This window comes from Piliocolobus tephrosceles, chromosome 12 (assembly GCF_002776525.5).
Source record: "Piliocolobus tephrosceles isolate RC106 chromosome 12, ASM277652v3, whole genome shotgun sequence".
Classification (NCBI taxonomy): Eukaryota; Metazoa; Chordata; class Mammalia; order Primates; family Cercopithecidae; genus Piliocolobus; species Piliocolobus tephrosceles.
Window position 1 is genome coordinate 42,521,524 of NC_045445.1, and position 23,553 is coordinate 42,545,076.

Genomic DNA, 23,553 nt, shown 5'->3' on the forward strand with positions numbered 1-23,553 from the left:
TTATTTATAACTAGTCTAGTGGAATGAAAACGGAAAAAGAAATAAAATGTTGGCAGTCCACATGTTGCCTTTGGATTTTACTCCATTCTCCTTAGCTTGACATTTAAGGCTGTCAGTGCACTGGCCCTGGCTTACCTTAATTCCTTACATTACCCGCTTTCCAATAAAACTGTAATGTTCACTCTTACCTACTTCCCTGCTTCCATATTTTTGTTTGACCAGTTCCTTCTATCTTCACACATCTCTGGGTGAGGAAATAATACAATTCTTTAAGATTCGGTTCATGAAGCTGATCTTGACTTTCCACCCTAACCCTAATTTCCACAATGCTTTGTATTTCTCCTAGAGGAATTAAATTTGACAAATATTGCAGATATCTATTTGATATGTTTTCTTCTAAATTCTAGTTTACAAAATTCTTGAGGATCATTTTCAGCAGTCTATCCCTTATACAGCTTTGCTTGCAGTAGCTGCTCAAGAATTATTGAATAAATGCATGGGTATGATGAAGAAATGTACCTAATATTTAGAGTTCAAAGAGAAGCATGGTCTTATCTCTGATCTGATTGCTAATATAGCTTGGAGAAGAACATCAACTTTTCTTTTTATTCCTTTCCTCCACTGTTCAATTTCTTATTGGAGAATAATTCCAGATTATAACCTAGATTTAAGAAATTATCACCTTGTTAGAAACTCTGTTGATGAAGTGCTATTTCACTTACAAGATTTTAAAGGAAAACTATATGGGATGGGTTAAATTTTAAATTTAAGTTTTAGAAAGTTCAATTGTGTCTACAGATAATTTTCAATAACAATTGATAGTTCATTTTCTGCCTCCTATGCAACTGACCCTGAATCTTCCTTAGGTCTGAAAACTTATTCAATATTTATTAGAATTCTATGAAGCTTGGAGAAGCTTAGAGAACAATGATCTCAGCTACAGTTGTCAATTTCTTTAAACATTTTCTTTGAAAGTTTGGAAAACTAACTAATCACATATTTCTTAAAGCCTCTGTAGTGTTCAGGAGACCAGTCTGGTCAATTCAGGGAGGTTTATCAATTTAATTCCTTAAATCCATTAAGGACTTTGAAATGAATAAATGCAATGTTAGATACTGGGAAATCCTCTTTTTTGTTACTCTGGTCCTATATCTGTGACTACTTCTCATAAAATCCTTTCAAACAGGATTGTCATGGCTCTCTTTGCTAACTAATTAATGAGTTGCACAGATAATATGATTGCTCTGTTAAAAGCTCTGCACCATTTGGAAAGAAAAACAACCTTGCAATTTCAAAAGGAATTCAAATTCTATTAATTCTGAAGGATACGATTTTTTGTGGAAAGACTTATTTTAGTATCCTGCAGTTCTTTCTGGAAAGCTCATACAATAAAAATCAGTTTCTAGTCTTTGTAAAAGTGATTGAAAGCTGTTGAGGGACAAGGAGGAGGGTGAGGAATGGAAAAGGGGGTAAGGAATTCGGGAAAGAAAGAAAGGAAGATAGAGGAAGAGGGAAGGGAGAGAGGAGGAAAAGAAAGAAATGTGAGAAATGAGTAAAGACCATGAGGGATGTGGGATGGAGACAAGATGGGGCAGGAAATGAGTGATTATGAGGGGGGAGAAGGAAGGGAAGGAGGTAATATTGAGAAAGAATGGAGGAAAAAAAGAGGATGAGAAGTTTGGGGGAAAGGGAAAAGAGAAAGTGTTTAATTTAATAACTGGCCAATGTCCAATATTAACTTATACCTCTGGTTTACTTCAATTCTAATGTAAATCAAAATACTCACAAGTGACATAAATGCACCTTTGGTTTTCTGATTGCATATTTTGTCATTCATTTGGTAAATAAAACCTTAGTAATAAAAAAGTCTTCTGTTTTTAGTATAAACATTGAAATGTCAAGTTCTCACTAATTTTTGACATCAGCATAGTATATATAACCTCACAGGAGCAAAATAACATACACTTCTAGATCATGAATTTTGCTCCCCAGAATGATAAGGGAATAGCTGTTTGCATCAATCAAGCCTGAGAGGGATTCCTTGAGTGAAACTTATTTGTAACAAGAGCAACCAAGTTCTGCACAGGTCTCCAAAATCAGATTAAAATTTCTTTGGTAAACATTTATTGAGTGCCAATCAAGTTCCAGACACATTTTTAGGTGCTGGAGATACAAAATAAGAGTACCCTGATCTCTATTTGGTTCTCAGGGTGCTCCTAGTAGTTACTTTTATTTTCTTTAACATGATAAGGTTCTGGGAACACCCCACTGGTAATTTTACATTTTTCTGCATGACACCTGCCTATATAATTCCAGAACTGAAATCTCACCAAGTAGTTAAGGAAAATGTTCAGTGGAACAATTCAGAAAACAAATTCAAAACTATCAACTGCTATCAGCTTTTAAGAGTTAATACATTCTATTTATATTTATCTTCCTAGCTGGGGAGAAAAAACTAAGAGAGATAAGTGTATCTAGTTCCACATCACCCTATGAAAAAACGATTCCAGCAGCAAATGCTTCTTCAGTGGCTGGAGCCATTAAGTAATAAGCTTGCTCAAGTAGGAGTTGCTGTATCTTCTGCAGCAGATGGTGCCTATTTGTCACACCTGCCGATAAATAAAATAATGCCTCTCACTTCACCGGGAATAACATCATATTTCCAAATATCTCTTACCTCTCCTGGCCCACAGTATGAATAGGATTGGTCACTTAAGTATCCCTTTTGAAGCTTTCACCAACATGTAACTTGTTCAGGAACATCACTGGAACAGCTGGAAAATAGAATGAAAGCCTTGTTTTGCCAAAGAAGCAGGACTATGTTCATGCAAAGTATGGTTTCTCTTTCATCTTCCTAAAGAGTAATCCCTTTGGAGAAAAACAGAAAAACACCTTCTATTACTTAAAATGTTACTTAAAATGCCAGTTACCACTTACAGCTTCAGAGTGCAGCTTCAGATGCCTGCTCCTTATAAGCTCTGAAAAGCAAGGAGAAGTCTGTTTGGATGTGTGCGTGCCCTCTGGAATATTTGAATGAAAGCAGCCTGAATTAGTCTAAGTCCCCAGTTCCTCTTTCGCAGGCAACAGTTTAGAGTATGCAGGAAAGGTAGTGATTCAGCTCTGCTCTGTCTCAGCGATGTGGAGAGGGAGGAGATAAGAGAGGCTGAGAAGCAAAGTTTGTATAAGCTTTCTACTTTAACCCCTTCGAGGCTTCCTCATAAATCTGTAAGACTAGCTGAGGCTCCCTATCTTTATAAAAGCTGCTTCATATGTCATTTAAGAGGATCAAATCTCTAGCTAAATTCAAGAGGTTTTTCATCCTGGGTCTTACAGTAATATATGCTTAGAATTGAAACCAAACATTCCAGGATGTGATAGTGCTTAAATAATTCCATCTTTACAAACAGAATGTTTGCATGTGTATATTTCTAGGTTTGAAAAGGATTTTTTAGGCACCAACTTAATACATTTGATTTAAATATTTTGTGGAAATTTAACATCAGCCTGAGTTTTTGGTTGGGGTTCTAAGATTAAAGTAGAACATTTTCTAAGTAGTCATATCTAGCCAGGGTATACATTCCACTATAAGTTATTCATCCATTTGTAGTCAAAGGCCCTTATCATCTTTTATATATTGTGGTAGGAGGAAGGAGATTAACATTTCTTGAGTGCCTACTCTATATTAAACATTTAACATAAAGAACTTAATTTAATCCTCACAACAGCCCTGTGATTTGGGTATTATGATCCTCATTTTACAAATGGGGAACCTGTGACTTAGAGAGAAAGTATATCATGTAGTTTAGTAAGCCTAAAGCCAGCACTGGAAAACAAGGCCATGTGATCCCAAAATCTCTGCTCTTTTCTCTGTAGCAGTTTCTCAACCTTTGTGGATCTTGTATTCCTTTGAGAGTCTAAGGAAAGCTACAGACCTTCCCCTTCCTCAGAAATAGGGATAAAAGTTCTGTGCTCCATGGCCTCCAGGTTAGAAAGAGCTGAATGTCCCCATGTTACTTCTCCAATATTATACCATCATTAGTGCATTGTTCATCCAACAACACATGATCGTAAACAATTTTTATTATGGTATCAATAATCACAATAGTATTAGTTATAGTATCATGCCAATCTTTAAGAAATTACTGCAGTGATTTTCACTTTATTCCCAAATTCTCCTTAACAATTCTCGCATACTACGTCTTTCCATTTCCCTCATTCCAGTGGTTAAAATGAGTTGAGGGGGTCCTTGAAATCCTCGCCTTACCAGCATATTCCAGTACCTTCTTTCTCAAACTGAGGAATATGCTGGCGTTTCTCAAACTAGAGTAGTATGCTCAAGAAAGTACAGGATAAACATAGTGTATTTTCCTAGATGATTAAATTTACTTGAATATTTAGACAAGGAGAACATAGATAGTTTAAGTGATAATTTTAAACATAGTGTATATGATAATAAACACATAGAATAGAATGCACATTTATGCATTTTTATGATCAAGCATGAGATTTTAGAGAAATTTTGCACTTGTAGTGGGCCTTTTTGGGTCACCCAGACTTCCCCAGGGATACGTGCTGACTCTCCTCTGCCATTCGGGATTTTTGGATGAAAAAGTTCAAAGATCATAGTGTAGTAGAAAGATGAGGGACTTAGAAATCATAATGACCTGGGTTTTCACCTTAGTTTTGATCTATATTTTCTAGATTACCTTAAGAAGGTCAATTATTTTCTAGATTACCTTAAGAAGGTCAATTATTTTCTCTGAGACTCAGTTTTCACCTATAAAAGAGGGAAAATTATAAAAGGGGAGTTAGATGAGAAAATATCTCTAAAGCATATACTATAGATGCTCAACAAATCTTAATGTTGTTGCTTCAAATTGGTAGATATCAATAGACGATGAGGCTATGTGAATATAACCAACGGTTTCACCATGGATAATTGAACTTTTCTTACCTAATTAGAAAAAATAAGCCTTATTTAACATAATATTAAATTCGAGTTTCCAGGAAGACATGATAAATGACCAACAATAGTTGGGAATTCCAAAGCCAGGCCATCATATACAAAATTTACAATGGAAATGCTCCAGAAGAGGTTCCAAGAAATAAAAGGGAGTCAGATTGTGAAAGGGAGTGGGAAGGGAAATTTGTGAAAATGTTTCTTTACCCAGAGCTGTTGCCAGGCCAAGACTCCACTTCACCTTCCAAAACGAGTAGAAGCCTAGTGGGTATTTCACTGGATCACTCACAGAGCTTGACATTTATTCCCTGTGGTAGAAGGGGAGCGAATTGGAACTGTACTCCATTCTGAGAAAGCTAATGTGGCCCTTGGCAGGAGAACAGGATTGACTGTGTTGGGATTGGCCTTCATTCCCAGAGTTTGTTAGGGCACGGTATGTTTGATTTTTTCCTAGGAACCAAATGGGGGTCATGCAAGAAAGAGAGCCAGGGTAGGGTCATCCTGAACCCTGTTCAATATGGCCATCTGCAGGGGAGAAAGGACCCCATTAACAGGAAGCTGAAGATAACTTCTGGATTCCCAGAGGCTGAGGAAGGAGTTGCTAACTACCAACCTAAATAAAAATGCATCAACCCAGGCCTCCCAAATTACAGGAGAGGGGTCTTCTGTGATGGAGGTCTTTGAAGAACCCACAGAAGAGCCAAAGACCCAGAGAGTGGGAAGCCATTCCACCAAGGAAGAAATGACCAATCCCTTACCTCTCTTCCCTACTCCTATTTCCACTCTGGTGAGGATCCAAATAGAAACTGGCAAGTGGAGAGAGAAAGAAGAAAACCTATCACTCCTCCTTTTCCAAAGGCATTTAGCCACCACTACAGGCCTTAGCACGGGCTTAGTGGGAAACAAAGCCTCACCATTGAGTGAAGATTGAGAAAGTTGAGTAATATCTTGGACTGGATAAATTCTAATTACTAAATCAAGGTTGTGTTTTGTGACTTAGAGTGACCTGTGTACGGTCTATTTTTGAAGAAGTGAGCAGAAAATCATGTGCTGTATCCAAACTTCCATCTATGGCTAGGAAAAGGTTACCTCAATGGGGTACATTTTATTGGAACATGGGGAGACAAAATAAAGTTGTGTTTTGATTCTATGATAAATAATACTGTAGAAAATACTGGTTGTACTGACTAATTCATCCCTTCAACAAGCATGTGATTCCTTTCATGCGTCAGACATTGTGCTAGGAATAGGACATACAGTGAAATAAAACATAGTTCCTACACTCAAATTACTTATGATATATGGCAGGGGTCAGCAAATTATTCTCTAAAAAGCCAGATAATAAATATTTTAGGCATTAAGGGACACATACAATCTCAATTGCATATTCTACTTCTTTTTGTAACTAACCTTTTAAAAATGCAAAAACCATTCTTATTTTGAAAGCTGTACTAAAAGAGGCCATGGGTCAGATTTGGCCTGTGCACTCTAATTGCTGGCTCCTAAATGATCGAAGTAACAAATTTTTATAAACCACCAATTACCATACATTTATTATGATTGAAGATGTGTTTACGACACTTGGGGGAGGAGACACAGAAGAGCATTTGCTAATTCTGACTGGGAAATCAGGGCTTCCAGGAAGAGGCAGTGTTGATTTGAAACCTGAAGGATGAGTAAGAATTAATCAGAGTTAAAGGAGGTGAGTGGTAAGCTGCCTGTACAGAGGCACCAAAGCTTGAGAGCTTGGTTTACTTAAGAAACTACAAAAGGGGAAAACTGAACCTTAGAGAGGTTAAGTATTTTTCTGAAGGTCACACAACTAGTAAGTGATGGAGCCTAACCTCTTAACTCAGGGATGTCTGACTCCAAACCTGTCCTGTTAGCCACTGTTATCATATTCCTGCCCTAGTATTGAATCTATGTCTAAGGTCTACTTCTAGTATCTACAAATCAGCAGCTCTGCTTGGCTCACTTCTAATTTCCCTGGGGATAAAAATGACAAAGTTCTAAAAGGGCTTGCAGACCATATTTTTAAATAAGACAGTGAATCAATAATGTTGGGTTGTCTAAATTAGAACTTGAATTTTCCTTTTCAGAAATAACCCCCTGCCCCAATAAAACCTAGTACACATTGTTCAAATAATCTTCTTGTTTCATCCTTGCAGAAGAGTTTTTTTTTTCTTTTTTTTCTTTTTTTCCTGGTAGCTAAGCTCTGGCACTGCTATAATGTAATTTCTTACCTTCTCATTATAGATGCAGACATTTATAAGGAATGGCAACATCTGGCTTAGACTATATCCTATGATTGATCCAAATACTGTTCCCATCTTCATCATTCACATTGATGACCTTGGGCGAGTGAGTTCACTCAGCACGGATGAACCTGTCAATTTTGTGTACATTGCTTGGTGGATTTTTACTGAGGTAGTATAGTTTAAAAAGCTAGATTAACCATGCAGCAACTACTCTCTGAACAATACTGCCATTAAAGATTGCCATGTACTCTTGGAGTCAGCAAGAATAGGGATTGAAATTAGGAGAAACAGGGAATGAGAATAGCCCAATTCACTGTTGCTGGACTTCCAGTGGTCAGTGGTTCTTAACCATAGTTGTGCTTTTCACTCAGGGGGTTCTTTCAAAGTACAGAGTACTGGCCCTCTCCCAGACCTTCTGCAGAGCTGAGGCCTGAGAATATGTATTTTTAACAAGCTCCCCAGCTTAAGAATCTTAAGAACCACTACCCTGAGGGAACAAATAGACAGGTATCTAATGAACTGACTGTACTAAATAACATACCAGACACTCTTGGACTATGCACAGAAATTCTGCTTAAGAAATAAATATACACGAGCCAGGCACGGTGGCTCATGCCTGTAATCCCAGCACTTTGGGAGGCTGAGGTGGGTGGATCATCTGAGGTCAGGAGTTCAAGACCAGCCTGGTCAACATTGTGAAACCTTGTCTTTACTGAAAATACAAAAATTAGTTGGACGTGGTGGTGCAAGCCTGTAGTCCCAGCTACTGGAGGCTGAGGCAGGAGAATCGCTTGAACCCAGGAAGTGGAGGTTGCAGAGAGCTGAGAGTGAAATTGTGTTTAAAAAAAAAAAAGAAAAAAAAGAAAGCATATATTCAAGTTTATTGTTCTAATGTTTCAGTGTGTTACACTGTAAAATAGGTTTTTATTGCCAAATCAGTTTGATGCTATCACAGCAATGAGTATGATGTTATTTAGTGCTCTACTCTCAGAAGAAATAGAAAAAAAAAGCAAAGTGAGAGTTTAAGTTGTAATTGAAATAAGTTTATGTATTTCAATGAGTTAATGATGGAATACAGATTATATGCATGTATTGCCTCACATCTCAAGATAGCAAAGGAATACAAAAGATATAAACTCACAACAATGAAGAAAATGGGAAAGAGACCATTGATGAATGAACGTTGGATGAAAGCTAAAAAGTAGATGAAGGAGTGGTAATTGATGAAGCAGAACAGGAGACGCCACAGTTTAGAATACTTTAAGTGTGTTGATACAGTGAGAGGAAGTCAGCCTTCCCTGCATAAACGCTAGAGTTGACAAAGAAACCAGGTGAGATATAAGGCAGAAGGGGGAGGATGAAGCCATTTTTACACAGCTAATCCTCCCACTGTCCTCCTCAATCTGGTGTACAGAATGCCCGGAACCGGCTATATCCTCCATGAGCACCAAAATATTAGAGTGTTATTCTTGAAAGAAATTGAGAGATCCAAGAGAAAAATCATGTGTACTTCTGCATTTAGGCAACCCCTGAACAAAATGGCCAACTCCCTACCTATGTATATGAAGCTTCCAATCACTTTTTATTGCACCATTCTTCTATGTAAACAAAATATCAATGATTAGCAAATATTTGAGGAAAACTTCCAACGTGAAACAGAATGGTAAACAAACAGAAAAAAAAGAAAAGACAGTTCAGACAGAAAAAAAGAAAAGAGAGACAAAACACTAGAATTAGTATACTTAGATTCAATAAAACATTGCATTCATATAACATAAATAGGATATTTGAAAATATATATTAAGAGGGCAAGAGGGACCTCTTGGAAATAAAAATATGAGTGCAGAGATCAAATTCAAAGGAAGAGTTGGAAGACAGACTTGAGGAAATATTTTTAAAAAGTAGAACAAAAAGACTAAGAAAGGAGGATAAGACAGAAGGTAATCCTGGAGATCTAATATTTGACTAATAGAAATTTAAGAGAGAACAAAGGAGAGGGAATTATCAAAGAAACAATACGAGATCATTTTCATGTGAAATGTACATTCATGAGAAAGTACAATTCATGTGAATTGTACATTCATGTGAAATTTCAGAATACAAAGTATAGAGATATCCTAAAGCTTCCAGTGAGAAAAGCAAGTAAACTACAAAGAGATGAAAATGATATTGACATCAGATTTCTCATCATCAGTCTCACAGGAGACAACATTGGAGCAATACCTTCACAGTTCTGAAGGAAAATGACTTTCTTCAGCACAACATTCTAAAATCAGTTAATCTATCAGTCAAGTGTGAGAATAAAATAAAAGCATTTTCAGATACGAGATGACTCCTGCAATTACTCTGCAACAAATACTTTTAAAGGAAATTGAGGATTTAGTCCAGTGAAAAAGAGGAAATAAACCAAGAAAGAGGAAGACATGAATTCTTGAAAAGAGCACATCCAACCACAGGAAGCAGTGACGTCGCAGGATGGTAGCTTTAGAGTAAGTCTAAAGAGCAACTGGCCTACAATAGAGCCTGAGGTTGGAGGCCTTGGGAAGTGAATTTCCAGGAAAAAAAGGGGCTTCACCTGTTATGACGAAGACTTTGAAATGAAACGAAAAACTGAGCATATGACACAGGCAAATAGTGTGGGGTGGTGGGAAAGCTATTAGAATGTCCAGGAAAACATTTAAAACCTGTACAAAGAAGAAAACATAATTTAATTATTGTCCCTGAAGTGAACACTATTGACATGGTCACAAAAGTGTAAACACTGGTGACTATTTTTAACTTTTAAGCTAACTGTAGTTATAGAAATAATGCAATAGAAAAGTACAAACAAAGAAAGTTGGGAGGTAAAAGGAAGAGAAGAGAGCTGAAGGAACATGTAATAAACATTCTACATCCAAGAAATTAAAATTTAAAATAACTGATAGAGGAGTGAACATAACTATATAATTATATTAGATGAATGGAAGAAGGGAGAAGAAATTATTTCAGTAAGACCCAGTGGCCTAGGCATTTTATGTAGAGGTAGTAACTATAAGAAGAAACAGCTTTAAACAAGTTAAAGGGGTTGCCCCTGGAGAGCAAGCATATGCACTGTGACGTGATGGAGCAGAAGTATTGTTTTCCATTATAAGTCCTCCTGTATTTTATTATGTTTTGATACTGTGTGTGTATTACTTCAATAAATAATTTGTAACTATTTAAGAAATTGATCTATTAGGTTTTGTCAGGTTTTTGTCCAATGAAGATGGTTACCATAGATAATAGAATTTAGATCAGAAGAAATCAAGCAATAAGCACTTGTTGAACACTTGTTATGTGCCAAGAACCCTGCCAGGTGCTAAAGGGAGCTCCAAGGCTGTTTAAGACACAGTCTCTGCCCACAAAATACTTTTAAAAATCTAGTTTGGCAAAGCAAACTAATACAAGAAACAATTAGAGAATTAAAATGCATGATAAAAGGCTGAACTGTTAGAATGCTAAATTATGCCCAGTAGAAAATATGACAGCAAGAAAATGAAATTAGTTTGGATTGAAATTAGGGAAGGCTTTGGGTAGAGCTAGGGCTTGTTTTTGGCATAAAATGATGGAAAAGATAGGAATAGGTCATGAAAGGAAGGAGCCTTAGAGGAATAAAAGGCAACATGAGCAATGTTGGTGTAGAGAAGAATTTTTTCTACTTAGTTATGTATTATTAGGTAGAAACTTTTATCCTCTCTAATATCACAGAAAAGGTCTTTCTCTTTAAATCTTCCTAATATAACAACTTTCTCTGAGTGGATTATTTTTTTCTTGCTGACAGTGCAGTAAATTTTCTGTCACTTTGCAGAATGGGAACTGCCATTTACTAAATGAGCTCTTCTCTTTTCTGTGCTCCCTTGGTGCCAAGTCTTAATAGTAAGACAGATGGGTTTCCCCCATCGTGCTGCTGCTTCCCATCTCAGGCTGATGAATATGAGACTGAGAGCCTGACCCTTTCATTGTCAAGTAATGTAAAAGGCTTCATCCTTATTTATTGCCATACTTTAATTACTAAGGGGAAGTATCAATTAAGGGACAAAGATTTTTAAAAATCATTTCAATAAAACCAGGATGTCTGAGCAAATTAAAATCTTTTTGCCTTTCTATTTTCTCTTCTTTGGTAGTGGAGGGGAAAAGGTAGGGGGATATTTGGTGTTGTTTAGGTTAAATTTAATTAATAGGAACTCAGAGTAGAACGTTCCATGGAAGAATGCACATGTCAAAAACCATGTCATCATAGGAGGTTATCAATTTAAATATTTGGGCTCAATTCAGTGAAAAATTTAGCCAAGTTATTAGACTTTACTGGTCATTCGAGAAACCTTTTATAGATATGAGGGAGTCTGAGCATCACTTTTGAGTGGTTTCCTGGTACTAAACCTGAAGATTTAGAAAGTCATTGACTCCGTAACCCATTTGGGAGAAGGGGTTTGCTCCCCATATGTTGTAATGTAATGTGGAAAAACCAAGAATACGCCTTGTCCCCAATCCACATTAAAATATTCCTGACTTGTTTCTAACTGCCTGAAATCTAAAATATTATTCATTCATTCATTCACTGGTGGTAGGATTTTGCATCTCTATAGAGCCTCAGCTAAATTATGTCTGCTCCCAGGTCGGATTTTATAGCTCCAATCAGCTTCTAACGTGTTAATATGAATCAGTTTGTCTGATTGTGTGTATGTGTGTGTAATGATTGTTTTCAGGATAACATAAATGTGTTTCTTTTGTTTAAATTTTTAGTTATGAATTCTATAATGTAATTTGCATGTACGAAATCTATTGTATATATGAGAGCATATGCAACATCATGCTTATTGTTTAAAGAATAATAATGAAATGAATACTCATTTACCCAACTACCCAGACTAAAAAAACAGAATTAATCCAAATCCTTGAAGCATCTGGGTGTCCCTTCCTCGTCTCCAGAAGTAACTACTACTCTAAATTTTGTGTTTGTCATTCCCTTCCTCTTTTTCATGTGTGTATCTCTAAACAATGTTGCTTAGGGTTTATGCATGTTTTGGATCTTTACATACATGGATCCACACTGTGTATATTTTTCTGAAACTCTCCTCAATATTATGTTTGAGATTCATCCATGTTGACATGTAAGGCTATAATTCATCTGTTTTAATGCCTAACTATTCTATTGTACAGATATACTATAATTTATCCATTCTGTCAGATGCTTACTTTGGGTGAGAAGGCTTTGTAACAAGATAATACATGCTTATGATTTAAAAAAACCTGAATCAACATGTAAATATATAAAGAGAACATCCTCTCCACTCTTTCCCCTCACCTCTACAGAAGTAACCACTGTTAATAGTTTAGTCTCTAGATTTTCTCTATGAACATACAAGTATATTTGTGTAGATATATAAATAGGATTACACACACATTGTTCTACATTTTTTTCATTCAACCACATTATATGGACAGCTATGTCATTACATATATATTTATCTTGTTTTTAAAAATGTCTTCCATTCATTCCTGAGCATGTATGTACCTTAATTTATTTAATAAATATCCTCTTGATGAACACTAGGTTGCTCATCAATAGTAAAATAAATTGCTATTATGATAAGGTTGCAATGTTTGTCCTTATACATATAGATGTCTGCACAGAAAAGTAGAATTATTGGGTTGAAGATATTCAAGTTTAAAAATTTTATTGATACAATCAATTGCCTTCCAAAAAGGGGTCACTAATTTACACTGTATTGGAACAATCCTTTTCCTCATGCTCCCTCCAGTGATGGATAAGAGCTGACTCAATGCTTTTTGTTTCTGATTATAAGAAGACAATATTTCATTTATAGATACATTTGGAAAAAACAAAAAGGATTACTAAGGAATAACCAAAATAGCTTGTATTCCCATTAATCAGCAAGAACTATCATTACTCTTTTGGTGTAGTTAATTTCTACTCTTTTTTCTTTTGTATATTGACAACCTTTAACATTCAAGGGAGATATGTCCTGAGACATTGACAACTCCCCAAAGTCTTGAATATGTCTACAACATATTTCCTTCACAAAACACAGTTTCTGCACTGACTGTATTCCCCTCACTGAAGTTTTCTAATCACTTTTTTTTTTTTTTTTTTTTTTAGTCGGAGTCTCGCTCTGTCGCCCAGGCTGGAGTGCAGTGGCCGGATCTCAGCTCACTGCAAGCTCCACCTCCCGGGTTCACGCCATTCTCCTGCCTCAGCCTCCCGAGTAGCTGGGACTATAGGCGCCCACTACCTCTCCCGGCTAGTTTTTTTTTTTTTTTTTTGTATTTTTTAGTAGAGACGGGGTTTCACCAGGTTAGCCAGGATGGTCTCAATCTCCTGACCTCGTGATCCACCCATCTCGGCCTCCCAAAGTGCTGGGATTACAGGCTTGAGCCACCGCGCCCAGATAATCACTTCTACTTATTTCCATATATAACATACAGTGAGCTTGTTTATATCAAAGATCCATGCCATCATCAAATCCAAACAACTCTACTTTGTTATTTATTTAAAACTTCCATCACAGGAAATTGTATTTTTTTTTTTTAAGGCTACTTTACAAGAAATGGAAAATCATGCCTGTTTGTTTTCATTCTATTTTTTTCATTCATTTGCCTTTGAATACTCACACGTTTTCTGGTATAATACGACAGTATAATTCTAAGTTATTCCAGATTTCTCTATTCTTTCATGTATTTGGGATACATTTTTCAAAATTCCTAGGCCTGAGGTAATAGAACTATTAATTATTGCCCTAATAACCTCTCAGAATATATGAGCCATCCCTGTGTTATCCAATACAAAAATAGATTTTTAAAGTGCCAAGTATTTTTTTCATTTTTAGGATTGGGTCTACTGTGCAAAACTGATCATGTTACTTTTCTAACGTAATTGTCCTTTTTAAATGTTTTCACCAAAATGGTATCATACTAGACATATTATTATATAATTTGCTTTTTCATTTGATAATTCCTATAGTCATCTTTTCTATTCAATGCATATTTACCTCATTTTTTAAGTGGGTGGATAGTATTCTATAAAATGATGTCTCATAATTTACTCAAGTATTACCCTATTGATGAACATTTAGTTAGCTTGTTTTTTTTTTTTCTGTTTTTTGCTTACTGTAAACAATACTCTTTGGGTTGTCAACTTGTTTCAGGTCATCTGTGACTTTACTGGTTTAAGCACTGAAAGTCGCATTCCGAGGAAATTCTTCAGTCTTGGGAAAACTGGGACAGCTGGTCACTCTACTCTAACATCTTCCTACATCTGTTTTTACCACCTGGTAATTTATATCTGTCACATCCATTCCCAGAAGTGGGATTGTCAGGTCACCTGATTGCTTTCCTACATGACACTTTTTGTAGGAAGTCCTATTGCAATGCGACTCAGGTAATTTCTAGAGTGGGAGATGTGGAGAGGGAGTCACAAAGTAGAGATCTGGTCCATATTAGAAGCCATAAGTAAAGTATTTTAGCATTACGCCATCTGAGCAGAGGAGGAGAGAATCACAGAAAGGGCATGAAGATTGCTGAATGGGTAAAGAAAAATGCAGAAGGGCCCAAAGACAAATTTCACCTTTGTATTTTTACCTAGAATCAGTCCTGCTATGTAGACCCTCTGTGCAGTTTAAGGACATAGCAGTGAGTTGAAAATTTGGAAACCTGTCTTGTTTAATATGGTTGTCTCTCAATTTTTAAAATTCAAATAGGAAGGACTAAAGATTTGCCCCTTTCTTATAACTTGGGTGTGTTAGAAGGCTAAGTTCCAGTGTTTATAAAAGTACCATGAACTACTTAAATTATAAGGGTTATACAAATAGGAAATACTTGTTCCAGTATCCACAGATATCTTCTTGACTTGTTCACAGATGCTGGGTTATATTAGCATCACTTAATTAATACTGAGCAAACAAGGTTTCAATAGGCCTATTTAATAGATATACGTACAGCTTCTTCTGCCATCTGAGGTAGTGCATTTCAGAGCTAAGATTCTCAATAGTGGTTGAGTGCCATGGCTCATATTTGTAATCCCAACACTTTGGGAGGCTGAGGCAGGAGAATGGTTTGAGACCAGGAGTTTGAGACCAGCCTGGACAAAATAGCAAGACCCTATCTCTACAAAAATAAAATAAAGTAAATTAGCCGGGCTTGGTCGCATGTGTCTGTAGTTCCACCTACATGGGGGCTGAGGTGGGAGGACCCCTTGAGTCCAGGAGTTCAAGGCTGCAGTGAATCATGATCATGTCACTGTATTGCAGCCTGGGAGACAAGCAAGACCCCAACTCAAAAAGAAAAAAAAAAAAAAAAGAAAGATTCTCAATATTGTTTGCTTTTAGTTAGGCAGCAATTAAGGAAGAAAGAACATGTGCTTTCCAGGACCTTGTACTCATCCGTTACTTTTAAAATAGTTTCAAGGAGATTTGTTAGGTAGTGCTGGCTGAATTACTGGGTTCCCTTTGATTATTGCCAATGTATTTCCTGTAAGTCCTGAAGAGGGAGTGGGTAAGGGTTAGAGAGAAACAGTCCAGGGCTATTTATTTCTTATAATCTTCTTAGATCAACTCTTTAGAAATTGTTAGCTTTGGAATACCAGAAAAGAACAGCAAATAATTCACCAAACTGTTGTGTAATAACCAAAGACTAAAAAAGTGCCTTTGAGTTACCTATTTGACAATGAGGTAGAACTACAAAAGGCCTTGCAAACTAAAGTCCTAAACCACAGGACAGTCTCTATGGTAAGGGGTCAGGTAGCCTAGTAAAAATAAAAATTTAGGGACTCTGAATTTGGGACCTATTTCTGCTGAGCGACTGTGGCACCTCAGCCACTGGACACCAGTTTCTCATCTGTTAGATGTACTTAACACAGGTTGATCATCCCTAATCTGAAAATCCAAAATCTGAAATGCTCCAGAATCCAAAACTTTTGGATTGCCAACATGACACCATAAGTGGAAAAGTCTACACCTGCATACTAAAACTTTATTTCATGCACAAAATTATTTAAAATACTGCATAAAATTACCCACAGGTTATGTGCATAAGGTATATATGAAACCTAAATGAATTTCATGCTTATACTTCGTTCCCATCCTCAGGATATCTTGTTATATATGTGACTATTCCAAATACAATAAAATCCAAAATCAGATACATTTCTGCTCCCACCCATTTCAGATAAGTAATACTTAACCTGCATCATTGTGTCTGGAGATGCAGTATCAGATGGGAGTGCAGGCCACAGAACCAAAATGCACGGTTCTGAATCTTGGCTGTGTCACTGATTTGGTATGTTACTTGGACAAGTAACTTAATCCTCAACTACAGCTTGCTTTCTTTCTTTTCTTTCTTTCTTTCTTTCTTTCTTTCTTTCTTTCTTTCTTTCTTTCTTTCTTTCTTTTCTTTTCTTTTCTTTTCTTTCACAGGGTCTCAATACATTGCCTAGGTTACTTGGACAAGTAACTTAATCCTCAACTACAGCTTGCTTTCGTTCTCTCTTTCTTTTTTTCCTTCCTTCCTTCCTTCCTTCCTTCCTTCCTTCCTTCCTTCCTTCCTTCTTTCTTTCTTTTCTTTCACAGGGTCTCAATACATTGCCTAGGCTGGTCTTGAACTCCTGGGTTCAAGTGATTCTGCCTTCTCAGCTTCCCAATACACTGCGATTACAGGCACGGGCCACCACACTCAGTTATTTCCCTTTTTCTCCCCTTGAGAATTAGTTTCTTAATCTGTCAAATATAGTTAATAATGCTATTGGCTCCCAAGGATTGTTGAAGGATCATTATGAGATAATTAGTGAGAAGTGCTTAGAACTGTGTCTTGCACCTTTTTCCATCAACATAGGTGAAGCTTGAAATCACAGGGTCAGGATTCAGCCAGCCTGTATCCAAATCCTGATTCTGCCAATAAATGACCTTAGAAAATTATTTTACCTCTCGGTGCCTCAGTATTTTCATTTATAAAATTGGAATAGTAATTGTAATAACCTAAGAGGGTTATTTCCTGAAAGAATCCATGTAAAGGCTTAGAACAGTGCAGGGCACACAGTATTTAATAATAATTATTATTATTACCTAAGAGTCTTGATGTAGGCCAAACTTATATTTAGGGCTTTTCTTTTTCTGACCTCACTCATCCCTACTCTTTGGTGTTAACCTTTTTCTATGGCCCAATATCTTCATCACTGTTTCTTTTTTCCTTTTGTTTATAACAAAACCTGTTTCCAGATTCTTCTTTAATGCTCCATAAAAGTTTGATTGTCATTGAGGCTTTCAATTTAGCTGATCTGCAAGCTGGAACTAAAGGGAATTTCAGATTTCAGATTGAGAATGAAGACTGTGAAGCTTTTAGAAGGAAATTACACCACTTGGAATTTAACCTCATAGGCACTGTTTAGTGTACCATAGTTATTAGATAAAAATGTGAACTATTAATTCATGCAAAAATCCAAAACTATCAAGTATATACCAAATACTCAAGGGACAAGACTCTTCATTACCCACCAGCCTTCGCTGACAACTCATAATCATGGATTACAGATACTATTAAATTCATGCTTCCTGTGTGCTGACCTCTTCACCGTTTCAGTGTTGCATTACGATAATCCAACGTGGTAGACAACTCCATTTTACAGTTTAAAAAAAATAGATAAATACTTCAAGAATCTTAAGTAATTTGTACCCACTTCAAATAGTGAGCTTCCATAAATGATAAAGCCAAGATTTAGGCTCAGATTTATCAAATGTCAAACACCCCAATCTTTTTACTTCACTACATTAAAAGAGTTTTTATTCTCAGAACACAGTGTCACTGAGTACAAATCACTTTGGGAACTCAGAGGCTTGTCTGGTAGCCTGGCTGAAGAAGAAGCAGAGACTGCTAAACATTTTTCTTATTATTGCATCTCCCCATACAGTCTCTTCTGCTATTCAGCCAAGAGGACTGTAGTGGCGAATACCTTGATATTTGTTTTAGAACTTATGTTCCCAGAGTCCCAACTGGGCCCAGATATTAGACTAAACTGATTCAAAGTGCTTATTTTAGAAGTTTGATGTTTGCAAGGATGTGTCTGAAATAATGAAAGAAGGGAATCCAGTTGATGACTGGGTAGGTTGCTCTTCCCTTGAGCCCTACCAGACTGAAATAAGAGCCAGATCAAGATAGTGTTCCTCCCAACAACTGTGTGTTGGAAATATGTGGCTACTCATCTAACTTCACCTCTATGTTTGAGCCCAGACATCAGTTGATTATGAAGCTAGCTGATAAGATGGGAAAAGCTATGCTCCACACATTTCCTAAAATCCCTTCTTTTCCATGAAGATAGCAAGAACAGATTTTGAGGAATAGGTAATAGACATAAGCATAGATTTTAGTGGTGGTTGGCTAATGTTTTCTAAGTAGTACACTGGAAACTTTCCATAATACTCTTTTTAGATTTTAGAGGTACATCTTAAGGAGGGCTTTCTGTGCTTGCAATACAAACATTCCTTTGGATGAAGCACAGATAGCCTTTTTTTTGAAACGGGATCTCACTCTGTTACTCCAGGCTGCAGTGCAGTGGCATGATATTGACTCACTGCAATCTCCACCTCCAAGATTCAAGTGATTCTCCTGCCTCAGCCTCCTGAGTAGCTGGGACTACAGGCATGCACCACCAGTCCTGACTAATTTTTGTATTTGTAGTAGAGACGGGATTTTGCCATGTTGGCCAGACTGGTCTCCAATTCCTGACCTCAAGTGATCCGCCCACCTCGGCCTCCCAAAGTTCTGGGATTACAGGCGTGAACCACTGTGCCTGGCCTATTCTTTTGTTAAATGTAATACTGGTTCGTGGTGTATTAAGTTTTTGGAGGACTTTTTGACTCAATCAATGCATATTTTATCTGTGGTGAATAAGAAAAAAGAATGACTGTTTACCTTTTCCCCAAATAATATAGTGGGATGAGGACCACTTTGAACAAAGCCATGAGGGCTGGGAGATTCTATGGTTTGAACAGAAATGAACTAACATCTGCCCCCAGACCACAAATTGTTCACAATATAGTGGAAGAGACAATTATATAAACAGTCTTCATACAAAACAGAATGAAATGCATGCTAGACAGAGTTACCAGTGCTAAGCAAAGTGCTGTGAAAATATAGAGGAAGGTTAAGTTAGTTCTGCCTGAAGAAATTAGGGATGGCTTCACACAAGAGTTAGCTATTCATGTGGGCCTTGGAAAATGAGTCCAGTTTGGTAAAGAAGATGCAGGAAGAATATTCCAGGTTGCAAGAAGATGCAGGAAGAATATTCCAGGTTGCGGGAATCTCATAATCAAAGGTACAAATATGTGGAAGCAAATGCCATCTTTTGTTTGTTTTTTCCCTTTGACAATAGTGAGATACAGCTATGTGGTTGGAGTATATAGTATGTGCAGTCACCTGTGCAGGCTGGTGAATCTGAATGTGGAAGTGGGAGTTAAGTACTGAACTGCAGTGATGCTTACAACTCTATTCCTGGACTTTGCTTTGGAGCCTACTGGGGGAGAACATGCTGGAGTAGTTGGTGATCCTCCTGTTTCCAGAATCGGCTCTTACACTTGGAAAAGTTGGGAATTAGGGAGCCAGCAGTTATCTTATGGAGTATCTAGTTTTGCCATAGAATAAACTCTTGCTTATGCAGGAAATCATTAGTCAATTGAACATACAAATGGCTCTAAAGTTAAGTTTTATCTCATTATTTCAATTTCTTCCCTTACCTGACTCTTTCTGTAACTGTTGAAATGATAAATGCATTTGTCTTTTATTTACAGTGCATCCCTCTACACATTTCAGGTGAAGGTAAAGGACCGAATGATGTCCCTGATGGTAAATAAGGATTCTGGAAACCCACAAAATGAATATGATAGTTTACTAATGAATTAAAGGGCCTAGGTGCAGTATCCAACACATTTCTATGTCAGACAGACAAGAAGCACAGCTCAAATAATACCTCTGATCATCTTCCAAACAGTTTAGGAGACATGACAATTATCCCTGTACATGGAGTATGTATAAGATCCTTTAAATATTTTTTCTTGGTATAAAACTTAATGTTAAGATTTGTTAATAAAGCTAAGGTGTTTCTTAGATTGGCTGAATTTATTAGTGCCAATAATTAGTACTTAAATATTTCAAAGTATGTTACTTGTGGAGTATTTAAATGAAGGGGCTACTTACTTATAGCAGTGTTGTAGTTTGGACTAAAATACATGTCAAATATATAGACAGATGTATTCATTGTTTTTCTAACATGCTAATATAATTGAACTGATTCTTTACGATCCAAAAAAGCAATGAATGAGAATTTAGGCAATTTTTCTTGTAAATTGTAAATAGTAAATAGTGGAGTCCTATCTTACTTGGGGGTTGGGTTCTTAGCTCAGTTGATAAGGCAAAAATCACTGTGGCAGAGACTACTAATTGCCTACCCAATATCTACTTTTCTCTTCCTCATTAATGGCAGGACCTGACCCTGCTGTGTGTGTGTGTGTGTGTGTGTGTGTGTGTGTGTGTGTGTGTTTTCTGGATAGTAATGTGCTTATCAAAATCTATATTTCTGAGCTAGAAATGGTTAATGGAATCTAAGTGGACCTTATTAGGAGGGACTTGCAGGAAAGCTATTGAAAATTGAACAGAATGCTGGTGAATGCCCTTATTGCCCGCTACCCCTCATATTTCCTGCTACCCCTCATATTTCCTGCTTGGAATGCAAAATTGATGACTAGAGCTCTAGCAGCCATCATGGGCCATAAAGTGACTTTGAGGGTGGCAGTTAGCACTAAGGACGGTGAAGCAGAAAGATAGGAACTTGAGTCTCTGATAACATTTGAAACTATTACATCATCCCTGTACTTACTTCATACGAGGGAGTAAGTTCTTATTTTTCAAATGTTGTGGTTGGGTCTCTGTTACTAGTGACCGAATGCATCTCCTGATATAATTGTATATAATCAAAATTACCTTCAAAAATAATTTAGGAAGGTGCCATGTTAGAGAGCAACATATCTCCCAATAAGTCAGTTTTCCCTTCAGTATTGGAACACCTTGCTATTTCTATGTTTGAGCACCGGATTTACATATAACACTGTCACATGATACTGGAAAATACTTGAAAAAACAAGAGTCATATTTTTTCATACCTCCATTCACTCTGGGTGCAGGCACATTGAATGGGATAGGATAGGTTGCCAAATTTAGTAAACAAAATGAAACAGGAAGCCCAGTTAAACTTGAATATTGGATAAACAACCAATACTTTTTTAGTATAAAAATGTAATAATTATATTTTAAATTTTTTTGATTTTTTTAATCTAAAATTCAAATTAACTTTGTGTCCTATATTTTATTTAACAACTCTGGATGGGGGAAAGAATTGCCAATGCTGTTTAAATGATCATTTTTCTCTCTTTCTCTATTTTTGTTATTTCTTCCTTTCTTCTTCTTCTTTCTATTTCATATCATATAGTTAAATTTGTGTAAGTTAAAAATGTATCTAAGGCTCAGCCAATTAAGTTCCAATGCAGATGAAGGGAGAAAATGCCAGAATACAAACATTTTGATTCCTTTTTATGTAATTTTCAAAACAAGGCAAAATTATTCAATGCATCTTCTAGGAAATCACACATAGGCAGCAAAATTTATAAACAAAAGCGAGGGAATAATTAGCATAATATACAGGGTTGTAGTTACCCCTGGGAGAGAGTTGCTATAGAGGGTACACCGAGGGCCTCTAAGGTATTGATAATATACTATTTTTTAACCTGAGTGATAGATACAGAAATGGTTGCTTTATTTTTTACTATTAATCTTTTAACTATAGGCAGGCTTAATCTTTCTTTGTAAATGACATATTTCACAGTAAAAAAAAAACAATGATTTTATAATCACACTTAATCTTATGCTAATAGTTATTCCCTGTTTGTGGACTATCTGCCCAAGTTCAGTCTTTGAGACATATTTTTTTTTTCTAACTAAATGAAAATGAAAATTTAAAATTATCTTTATTGCTATTTAATGTTTAAATCAAACTTTTGTCTTCTTGTTCAGGTGTGTTTGCCAATTCATAGATGGGCAAGTTTTCATAAATAGATGTTCTTGTTTTACGTAAAGTAGCAATATAAATCACCTAATGTGCCTTATATTTAACACATAATAGCTGTGTGACAGGCACCAACTGGATAGATGCCACTTGTTAAGTGGCTGTGATGTATATCAATCTCTGCTGTTAAATCAGAGGTGGCTTATGCAAAATTGCATTTGCACCATTCAACCTTGAAATTGGCCATTAGGCACAGGAAGTAATATATCAAACTTCAGTGATTACATCATATTTAGGGGAAAACATAAACAGTATCCAACAGACAGACCTAGAGGATTAAGTCCTTGACTCCATCTTTTAGTGGGATCAGATAAAATGTACTTTACTTTAGGCTGAGGCCTCAGGAAGCATACTCTAGGAGCATAATAATGAAGCCTTCTATGTGAGCAGATCACTCAACTGATCGAAACGCCAGTTTCCTCTTCTGTAAATATAAAGGACTTAATGAAGTGATATCTAAAGTCACTTTGATGCCAACATGTCTGGTTCCATAACTGGAATAACACTTTCCATTTGTCAAAGTTTCTTGGCATATGTTATTTCATTTGACTTCCCACTAACTCTCTGAGGTAGTTAGGGCAAGGTATTGTTATCCCCAGTTTAAGGATGAGAAAACCAAGGCTCAGAGGGTGTGGTGACCCCAAGGCATACAATTTAATTGAATAAATTTACCAAGAGGACAAAATACAGGTTTCAGACTATTGGACTATTGGACTATTTAATAAACACTGCTGAAACAAAAGATTATCCATATGGAAAAAGTGAAATTGGATCTCTACTTCACACTCTATACAGTGATCAATTCCAGATGGTTTAGGGGCTTAAGTGTAATAGACAAAACTTTTAGAATAAAGTATAGGAGAATATTTTTGTAATCTTGCAGCAGGGAATGATTTCATCCACAAAGCAAAATATGTCAACTATAAAAAGGAAAATATTAAAAAATATAATAAAAACCAAGTGAATGGATTAAGAAATGAAGGCTTAAGTGTATTATTTGAAGTTTATACAACTAATATAAAAACTAAAAGCTATAATAGAAATTTCAAGGGGAGAAAAAAGAGAGGTAGGATTAATGAGTTAGGGTCTTGGTCACATCATGAGAGAGGATGAGGGAGCCAAATCTATCATCTTTTTTTTAGTGGGAAGTCTCAGTACAGATTAAAATTGATAAACTGAGAACTAGGGGCTCTAGT

The 23,553-nt window shown here is 36.4% G+C and overlaps 1 long non-coding RNA gene across 1 annotated transcript; it reads right to left on the reverse strand.

Moving 5' to 3' along the window:
• Positions 1 to 196: 196 nt before the first annotated feature.
• On the reverse strand, positions 197 to 3,025 carry LOC111536609. The gene is made up of 3 exons (XR_002729786.1): positions 2,938 to 3,025; positions 2,678 to 2,774; positions 197 to 244 (listed from the first exon to the last, which is right to left on the reverse strand). It is a non-coding gene; the product is annotated as an uncharacterized LOC111536609 (long non-coding RNA).
• Between the last annotated feature and the right edge of the window lie 20,528 nt (positions 3,026 to 23,553).